Here is a 9593-nt window from a genome sequence, read left to right on the forward strand (position 1 = left end):
TTAGGCTCTTATTATGGTCTTTAGTCTGTTCATTATGCATGGTATTGTACATGCACCGAAAAGGGTTATCACTGCACGCCAAGCGACTTGTTTAACCCTAATTGATGGCCAATGGGGTATTGATTTCATGTGTTATATGTAACAGATGTTTTTACGGACTTTAGGGTGCGATAAGTTTGTATGATATTAGGTTGATCCTTATAAGGATGACCCTTAGATATACATCATAACATGCACACTGGCATATATAGATCCAGCAGACTATCCATATGATGCTTCATTATATTGTTTTCAGTCAGACACTTTGGGCGACATGTATCAAGAGGCGGTTTGTGTATTTTCGGCGGAAAGTGCCGACTTGCGTATTATTTTATTCGGAAAATATCCGCCTCAACATAAATCTCCGTAGCGCCGGAGATGCGGGGACATTTATAAGTCCAGCGTAAAAAACGTTGGACTTAATAAATGTCCCCCTTTGTATCCATTTGCCAATATTCTTATTCATACTGTAGCAAGAGCTTTATTACTGTTTCATGGGCTTGCCTTACCAGATGAAAGCTGAAACTTTTACTGCGTAGAGGGCAGTAGTGCTGTTACCATTGGGATAGATAGATATAACTGTATTACATCTGTAGCTAGTTTATTCACACTGGTGAGAGCTGTTTATCACCATAATATATACATGCCCCACCAGATGATGCGTGCAACTGTATTACAACCATTTATATGTCATATTATTAGATGATGGTTTATACTATATGCTTTACCCTATTTTAATAACATCCATTCAGTAAAAAATTTTTGCAGGCTGTTAAACATATTTATATATATAGTATGTGATGCTTATATCTATACACAACAAGAATGCATATGATGTGAATTAGCTTATTATGCAATATACAATGGTTCCACTAGATGGCAGCAGTGTATTACAACTTTGATTATTTAGATTATCATGATTCAATACACACCAGATCCACTAGATGGTAGCAACGTCTCATTATTAAAATTTCATGTGCATGTATTTTGGAGAGAGCTGCTATATCCATCAACTCCACTAGATGGCAATAGCGTATCATTATTCTGACAATGTATGTAAGCACACGTGATATGATTTTCTCTATGGTCCATGTAAGTTACACTGTTTGCTTTTTTCTTTATCAACAATAGTTTGCTGTATTAAGCTACATTCACACAGAGCAAAAGGGGCAGATAACGCGAGGAAATATTTCCGCCTGAAATCAACTGACGCTGAATTCCGAGCAGAATGTAAGCAGAATCCCTGCGTATTCTGCTAGGAAAGTGTTCAGCTCGTAATCAGCTCTTGACAAATTCAGCGCGGAATACTCGAGGAATCCACGCTGAATCCGCATGTATTCAGCGCTGAAATTCAGCGAGTATTTAGCGAGTAAACTAGACTATACCAGAATATATACTAGAATCCTCCTCCCCCCGCTTGTTTTCTGCGCTGAATACGCGCGTATTCCGTGCTGAAACAGAAAATCTGAGCCCCATTGGTTTATAAAGGCTTCCGCTAGCGGAAGAATGAACATGTTCATTCCTCTGGTGGAAAGCGGATTAGTTCAGTGCGGAAATTCCACCGTGTGAACTGCAGAGCAGAATTTCCATTCAACACAATGGAAATTAGCTCTGCACCTATTTTAACGGCTGAAATTTCAGCGCAGAAATTCAGCTGCTTTTGCTCTGTGTGAACGAGCCCTTAGTCTACTATTTAGGGCTCGTATTGGTTTGTTACTGTATGTTGGACTTGCCCAACCAGATAAAGGCTGAGCCTTTAACTTTGTAAAGGGCAACACTGTCACCATTAGGATAGATGGGTATAAGTATGTGGTGCTTATATCAATGCACAACAAGAATGCATATGATGTGAACTGGCTTATTATGCAAAATACAATCGTTTCACTAGATGGCAGCAGTGTATTTTGATTATTTAAACAATCATGATGCAATACACACTGGATCCACTAGATCAGGGGTAGGTAATCTTTTCCCTGTCGAGGGTATTAATAAAATCATTCGAGGGCCGCACTCAGTGTTATACTGTGCGCGCCAGTGGGGTAGCGTGGGTGCACAGCACCAGGGGCAAGGTAAAGTATTGTTCCCCTAGTGCCCCTGCTATTAACCCTCTGTGATGCCCCTTGTACCTGATGTGAATCGTTAGTGATGCCCAGTAATGCCCCTGGTAGCTGTAGTTAACCCCTTATTGATGTCCCTGGTAGTCATATTTAACCCCCAATGATGCCCTGGTAGTAATAATTAACCACCAGTGATGCCCCTTATAGTCATAGTTAACCCCCGGTGATTCCCCTGGTAGTCATAGTTAACCCCCAGTGATGTCCCTGCTAGTCAAAGTTAACCCCCCAGTGATACCCCGGCTAGTCTAGTTAACCCCCCAGTGATGCCCCTGGTAGTCATAGTTAACCCCCAATGATGCCCTGGTAGTCATAGTTAACCCCCAGTGATGCCCCTGATAGTCATAGTTAACCCCCAGTGATATCCCTAATAGTCATAGTTAACTACCCAGTGATGCCCCTGCTAGTTAAAGTGAACCCCCCAGTGATGCCCCTGCTAGTCATAGTTAACCCTTAATGATGCCCTGGTAGTCATGGTTAACCCCCAGTGATGTCCCTGGAAGTCATAGTTAACCCCCAATGATGCCTTGGTAATAATGGTTAACCCCCAGTGATGCCCCTGGTAGTCATAGTTAAACCCCAGTGATGTCCCTGCTAGTCATAGTTTACCCCCCAGTGATGCCCCTGCTAGTCATAGTTAACGCCCCAGTGATGTCCCTGCTGGTCATAGTTAACCCCCCAGTGATGCCCCTGCTAGTCATAGTTAACCCCCAGTGATGTCCCTTCTAGTCATAGTTAACCCCCAGTGATGCCCCTGCTAGTCATAATTAACCCACATTGATGTCCCTGCTAGTCATAGTTAACCCCCCCCAGTGATGCCCATGCTAGTCATAGTTAACCCCACCCTTGATGTCCCTGCTGGTCATAGTTAACCACCCCAGTGATGCCCTGGTAGTCTAGCTAACCCCCAGTCATGTCCCTGGTAGTGTACTTAGCCCCCAGTGTCTGTCCCAAATAAAAAAATAAACATCCCACTCATCTTTCCTCCGCCCCCACGCTGTCCAGGTCCTCCTCTCTCTCCTAGTCTGTGCCCATCTTTTCCTGCAGGCGGTGCTCGATAAAATGACGTCATCGAGCGTGGCCCACAGGAGACAGAAGATGTGCACCGCTCTTGTGGGCAAGGAGCCGGTGTAGCAGGCCAGATTACCCCCGTCCAGATTATACCCGGGTATAAAATGGCCTAGGCCAAAGTATACCCCGGGGTATAAAATAGCCCGGTGTAACAGGAGTAAACCCCCAGCCCAGACTATACCTGGGGTTAAAATGGCCTAGGCTAGATTATACCCCGGGTATATTTTGGCCTAGGCTATTTTATACCCCGGGATATATTTTGGCCTAGGCCAATTCATCCCCCCTCAGGCCATTTTATACCCCCATGAAATCAGCAGCAGTGAGTGATAGACACAAGAATTACTTACTTTTTCACCATTTTATTGGGGATTTGGCTTTGTCTGCTGAGATAAATGAGAAGCTGCTGATGGAAATCTTAACAGTCTAAATACATTGGGCCAGATTTATCATTGTGTTTTCACTATTGTTTTATTTTTAGTTTTTGCTAATAAGATTTGTGCAAAATCTGTGTATGATTTACTAAGGGTTTTGCGCTATTCTTCATCAGTTTCCGCCACCTGCACCTTTTTTCAATGTTTGCACTGGGAAGGGGGCGAGGTTTTCTAGTAACTACTTTTATCATTAGATTTATTATTTGCAAATTTTCAGTTTTTGAGCAAAATCCTCCCCTAGCGTAGCTTTTTAGCAAGGCTGTGTTGGGCTGGGTTCACGCTGCATTTTTGCAGACAGTTTTTTTCCATCCACTTTTTGAAAAAAACGGATGAAAAATGGATGAAGAATATGGATGCATTTGTGTGCCTCCGTTTTGATCCGTTTTTACCATTGACTTCCATTAAAAAAAAGGAATCAAAATGCATTATTTTTTTTTTAGTGTACACAAAAATTTGGTCCACTATGTTTTTATGTACGCTAAAAAAAGATACGTTTTGATTAGTTTTAAATCCGTTTTTTTTTTTTTTTTTTTTTTTTTTTACAAAAATGGATGGAAAAAAAACGGACAGCAAAAAATGCTGTGTGAATCCAGCCTTAGACATAAAAGATGTATCAAGACTAGAGAGGAGCGAACCGGGTTCGGGTTCGAGTCGATCCGAACCCGAACTTTCGGTATTTGATTAGCTGGGGCTGCTGAACTTAGATAAAGCTCTAAGGTTGTCTGGAAAACATGGATACAGCCAATGACTATATCCATGATTTCCACATAGCCTTAGGGCTTTATCCAACTTCAGCAGCCACCGCTAATCAAATGCCGAAAGTTCTGGTTCGGATCGACTCGACCATGCTCGAGGTTCGCTCATCTATAATCAAAGCACTTGCGTCTAATAATAATTTTTGCGCAACAACCGTAAAATTTTGCGCAGCCCATACAAAGCACCGCCTGCTCAAAAAAAAAAATGTAGATGATAAATGCCCCGCATAGACTTTTATTACTTCAACCAGAAAAACTTGGTTTTTCATAATATAAGGAAATCATAACATCCTGAAACTTTAACTTTACATTGGCCAATTATCGGGTGAATATGAATCAGTCACCTGATCAGCACATGACGTGTCATACACTGATCAGCACATGACGTGTCATACATGGATCAGTACATGACAAGCAATACACGGATCAGCACGCGACGTGTAATACACCAATCAGCACATGACGTGTAACACACCGATCAGCACATGACGTGTCCTACACCGATCAGCACATGACGTGTCCTACACCGATCAGCACATGACTAGAGGTTAGCCCGGTATGGGATCCGGTTCGGATTTTCCCAAAAATCCAAATGCGATCGGATTCGGATTTTTGGAAATCTGCTCCGATTTTTTTTTCTTGCTTTCTAAAATGGCAGCCGCCATTCTAGAAAGCAGGAAGTCTTCCGGGCAGGAAAAGCGTTTTCCCATGATGCCGGAACACATCCAATAAGCAGGGATCTTGTACTAGCCCACCCCCTGTGTGACGTCGGTGTTGCTTTAAAAGGAGCGGTCACATGACCGCACCACGCAGTGTGTACAGGGAGAGAGAGAGAGAGGAATCAAGCTGCTGTTGTGTACTACAGCCTACTGAGAAGATATTGTGGGAAAGGAAAGGAAAGATTAGGAAAGCGGAGAGGAGAAACATCTAGAGATTGAGAGAGAAATATAGAGAGGGGGCGAAAGATAGATAGATTAGGCATTGGACAGAAAAGGGTGCACAGAACCAAAACATGCAGTACAGATATACAAGTCCTATACTTCTGATAGTGTGTATATCACATCTGTCTTATCCTGAGATACTAAAGTACCTGGTTCAGGTGTATAGCATTGTATCTTAAAAAGTGTGCTATATACCCAATTTCTATACTTGGACCCTTCTGATTGAAAGTGTGTATATCACATCCATCTTATACTGAGAGACTAAAATATCTGGTTCAGGTGTATAGCATTGTATCTTTAAAAAAGTGCTATATACCCAATTTCCATATTTGGACTCTTCTGATTAAAAGTGTGTACTGTATATCACATCCCTCTTATCCTGAGATACTAAAGTACCTGGTTCAGGTGTATAGCATTGTATCTTAAAAAGAGTGCTATATACCCAATTTCTATACTTGGACCCTTCTGATTGAAAGTGTGTATATCACATCCATCTTATACTGAGAGACTAAAATATCTGGTTTAGGTGTATAGCATTGTATCTTAAAAAGAGTGCTATATACCCAATTTCTATACTTGGACCCTTCTGATTGAAAGTGTGTATATCACATCCATCTTATACTGAGAGACTAAAATACCTGGTTCAGGTGTATAGCATTGTATCTTTAAAAAAAAAGTGCTATATACCCAATTTCTATACTTGGGCCCTTCTGATTGAAAGTGTGTGTATATCACATCCGTCTTATACTGAGAGACTAAAATACCTGGTTCAGGTGTATAGCATTGTATCTTTAAAAAAGTGCTATATACCCAATTTCCATATTTGGACCCTTCTGATTGAAAGTGTGTACTGTATATCACATCCCTCTTATCCTGAGAGACAAAAATACCTGGTTCAGGTGTATAGCATTGTAACTTTAAAAAAGTGCTATACTATATCTGTATATATATATATATATATATATATATATATATATATATATATATACAGTGTCCCAGAACAGAGTATTTATTTGTCACTTTATCTCTGCACCTTTATTGTAGCCAGTTCTGTTCTGGAAAGCTATGGTCCACTGCACACTGTGTGTATTGTGTCACCTCTCTCAGTATTCAGATCTGCTATTCCATTCATTTCTTGTATGCATGTTCAGTTATCAGTGCCTAATAGTATTATGTCACCCTCCAGTGTTCAAGTATGGTACTTCTCATGTATATTTGGTACTATATGTCCTAATGATATGACGATGCCATGGCTGGATGTCACATGACTGCCCCAGCTTCCGGGGTAACCCCAATGGCCATCGAGCTTTGACTGGGGAATACCATGTGACTTCCTGTCTGCCTCAGTCTTGTCTTCCACCTTCAGGGGGACAGGTTATGTGTGTGATCTCTCTCCCCTGTCAGGAGAGAGGTGCGTGTGCTCTGCTGCGCCAGTTCCACAAGAAGTGTTCCTGGCTGTGTTCTATTCTCAAGTTCTCCAAGTTCTCAAGATTCTCATCCTAACCACAAGATCTGGGTGTCGTTCTTCAGTCATTCCTCTCATCATCTTCTCTAATCATCCACAGCAAGTATTCACCTCAGTTTCATTCCACCCAGCATCTCAACTTCAGTCTCACTACTACTCCCATCATTCAGTACGCTACCATCACAGCCTATTGCAGCATCACCCATTGCTCTGCCTTATCTAAGTCTGCCTTATACCCGGTTGCATCCGGAGAGACTGTTGCTACTAGTTACCACCGTTATAATAAATATACAACTACCGTTGTTTCTGAACCTTGGCATTGGTATAATTATTGGTGCCCTGACTAAGGACAAAGAAGAATTGCTCGGGTTCCGCATGGTCAGGTTCCTGCTGGTAAGCTGCATCCCCTCGTGCCATAACCGTGACCTAACATCTGTCAGGCAGCTGTCCGGGATCCTACCCGGTACTACCATCTACCACTACTCTCAGCGGAGTGCCCAGCGCATATACAAGTCCTATATATTACAGAAAATACTGTTCTCATCTACCAAGTGTAGAAATCATAATTTAAATATAAAGTCACGGCACAGCGGCAGCAGGAAACCTCACAAAGCGTTTCAGGCAGAGGGCAGGGCAGAGAGTCTGGCTCAAGGGGTATAAGAGGAATTAGTGTCCAGTGGCAGGCCTGAGCTTCCTTTGTCACACCAGGGTCGTCTCCACATGTCTAATTCCACAGGCCTGCAGTGGCTGGCTCACACTTTGACGTCCACAAGGATGAGTAGTTAGACAACCAGCCAGGTATCTGTGGGTACCTCGGACACGACCCTGACTTGGCACGGGCACGCAGCAATTCCCCCACGTCCTCCATCTGACATCCTCAGCAACATCCCGCTAACTTTTGACCCGCCGCCTGCAAGGGAACTGTTGGCGTCTTTGAGCAGCCAACTGCTCTTTGATGATGATGAGCAAGAGACAGGGGACAATCAAGTGCAGGGCATAGCTGTGTCGGAGGCGATATCAGAGCAGGCCCTTGTTAGGCCTGGCAGGAGGGCAGTAGGCAGTAGACGAGAGAGGGTTGGGCAGGAGCCTGATGAGGATGATAGCATCATTCTGGAACAGGATGATGCTACATCAGATGTTACATGGGATCCACGGCAGGATTTGGCTTATTCAACGGATTCGTCAACCGGGAGCAGCAGTAGTCAACTAACAAGTCGGAAGCGTAGCCGGGACAAGCAGATGACCACTGGGGAAACCTCCTCCACTGCAGGTCTTAGTATCGGCAGCGCCCGCCCATCCTCGCAGCCTGTCGGTACTAGACTCTACACCTCGCCTGTGTGGCAGTTTTTTAAAAAGTGCCTGGAGGATACCTATGTGGTCATCTGTTGCCTGTGCGACAAAAGAGGCAAGTTGCCATCCTGGGCATATGAAGCGCCACCACCTTTCTGCCTGGGAGAAACGGGGTAATAGTGGGTCACAGCAGGCCCAGACAGAGCCACGGTCAACAGCAGCAGGAAGCAGCAGTAGTCAGGGGGGCCTTTCACAGAGTCAGACCTCCTCTGTGGAAGGGAGTGTGGCTTCACTCCCTTCTTCGGCTGGTGGCCCCTGTGTTGCTAGCAGTAGGCAGCCTGTCATCATGGAGTCCCTATACCAGAGGCAGACATATGCACCCAGCAATCCCGCAGCAGTCAAGCTGAACGCCCACCTGGCCAAGTTGCTGGTGCTCCAGGCTCTGCTGTTTAAAGTTGTCGACTTGGCACCTTTCCGTGAACTAATGTCGTGTGCGGACCCACGGTGGAAGGTGCCGAGTCGACACTACTTTTCCAACACAGCTATCCCGGCCATGTATAGGTATGTTCGCAAAAAGGTTGCTGAGTCGCTGAGCCATTCAGTGAGCAGACATGTACATTTAACCACATCTGGAGCGGTAATTACGGGCAAGGGCAGTATATGTCCAATACTGGTCAGTGGGTAAATGTAATATGGCTGGCGGACCCCCAGCAACTTAGCAAGGGAAGGGCGATGACACCACCCCATTGTCACAGCCAGTGGCGGATTAAATGTACCCTGGACCCCGGGCTGTCCACCCAACCTGGCCCCCCCCCAGTCAATCCGCCCACATTATACTCCGCTACTGCCCCCCCCCCCCCATGCTGTCCCCAATAAACACTGCCTTCCTCCCCTCCCTGCTGGCCCCAATAAACATAATGTTTGGTCCCTGGCTGCTCCCAGTAAGCATTGTCCACCCCACCTCCACTGCCCCCAATAAACATACTGCCACCTGGTTTCAGGAGAGGAGGGAGCTGATCTTATAGGGGAGGTCGCAGGGTCACAGCAGCACAGAGGATGTCAGGAGTGGAGGGTGCTGATCTTATAGGGGAGGTCACAGCAGCACAGAGGATATCAGGAGAGGAGGGTGCTGATCTTATAGGAGAGGACACAGCAGCACAGAGGATGTCAGGAGAGGAGGGTGCTAATCCTATAGGAGAGGTCCCAGCAGCACAGAGGATGTCAGGAGAGGAGGGTGCTAATCCTATAGGAGAGGTCCGAGCAGCACAGAGGATGTCAGGAGAGGAGGGTGCTGATCTAATAGGTGAGGTCATAGCAGCACAGAGGATGTCAGGAGAGGAGGGGGCTGATCTTATAGGGGAGGTCGCAGCGTCCCAGCAGCACAGACGATGTCAGGAGAGGAGGGTGCTAATCCTATAGGAGATGGTCCCCCTTTTCCCCCCTTATAGATGGTCTCCCTCTTCTCCCCTTTATAGATGGTCCCCCTC

Source organism: Dendropsophus ebraccatus, chromosome 3 (genome assembly GCF_027789765.1).
Source record: "Dendropsophus ebraccatus isolate aDenEbr1 chromosome 3, aDenEbr1.pat, whole genome shotgun sequence".
Classification (NCBI taxonomy): Eukaryota; Metazoa; Chordata; class Amphibia; order Anura; family Hylidae; genus Dendropsophus; species Dendropsophus ebraccatus.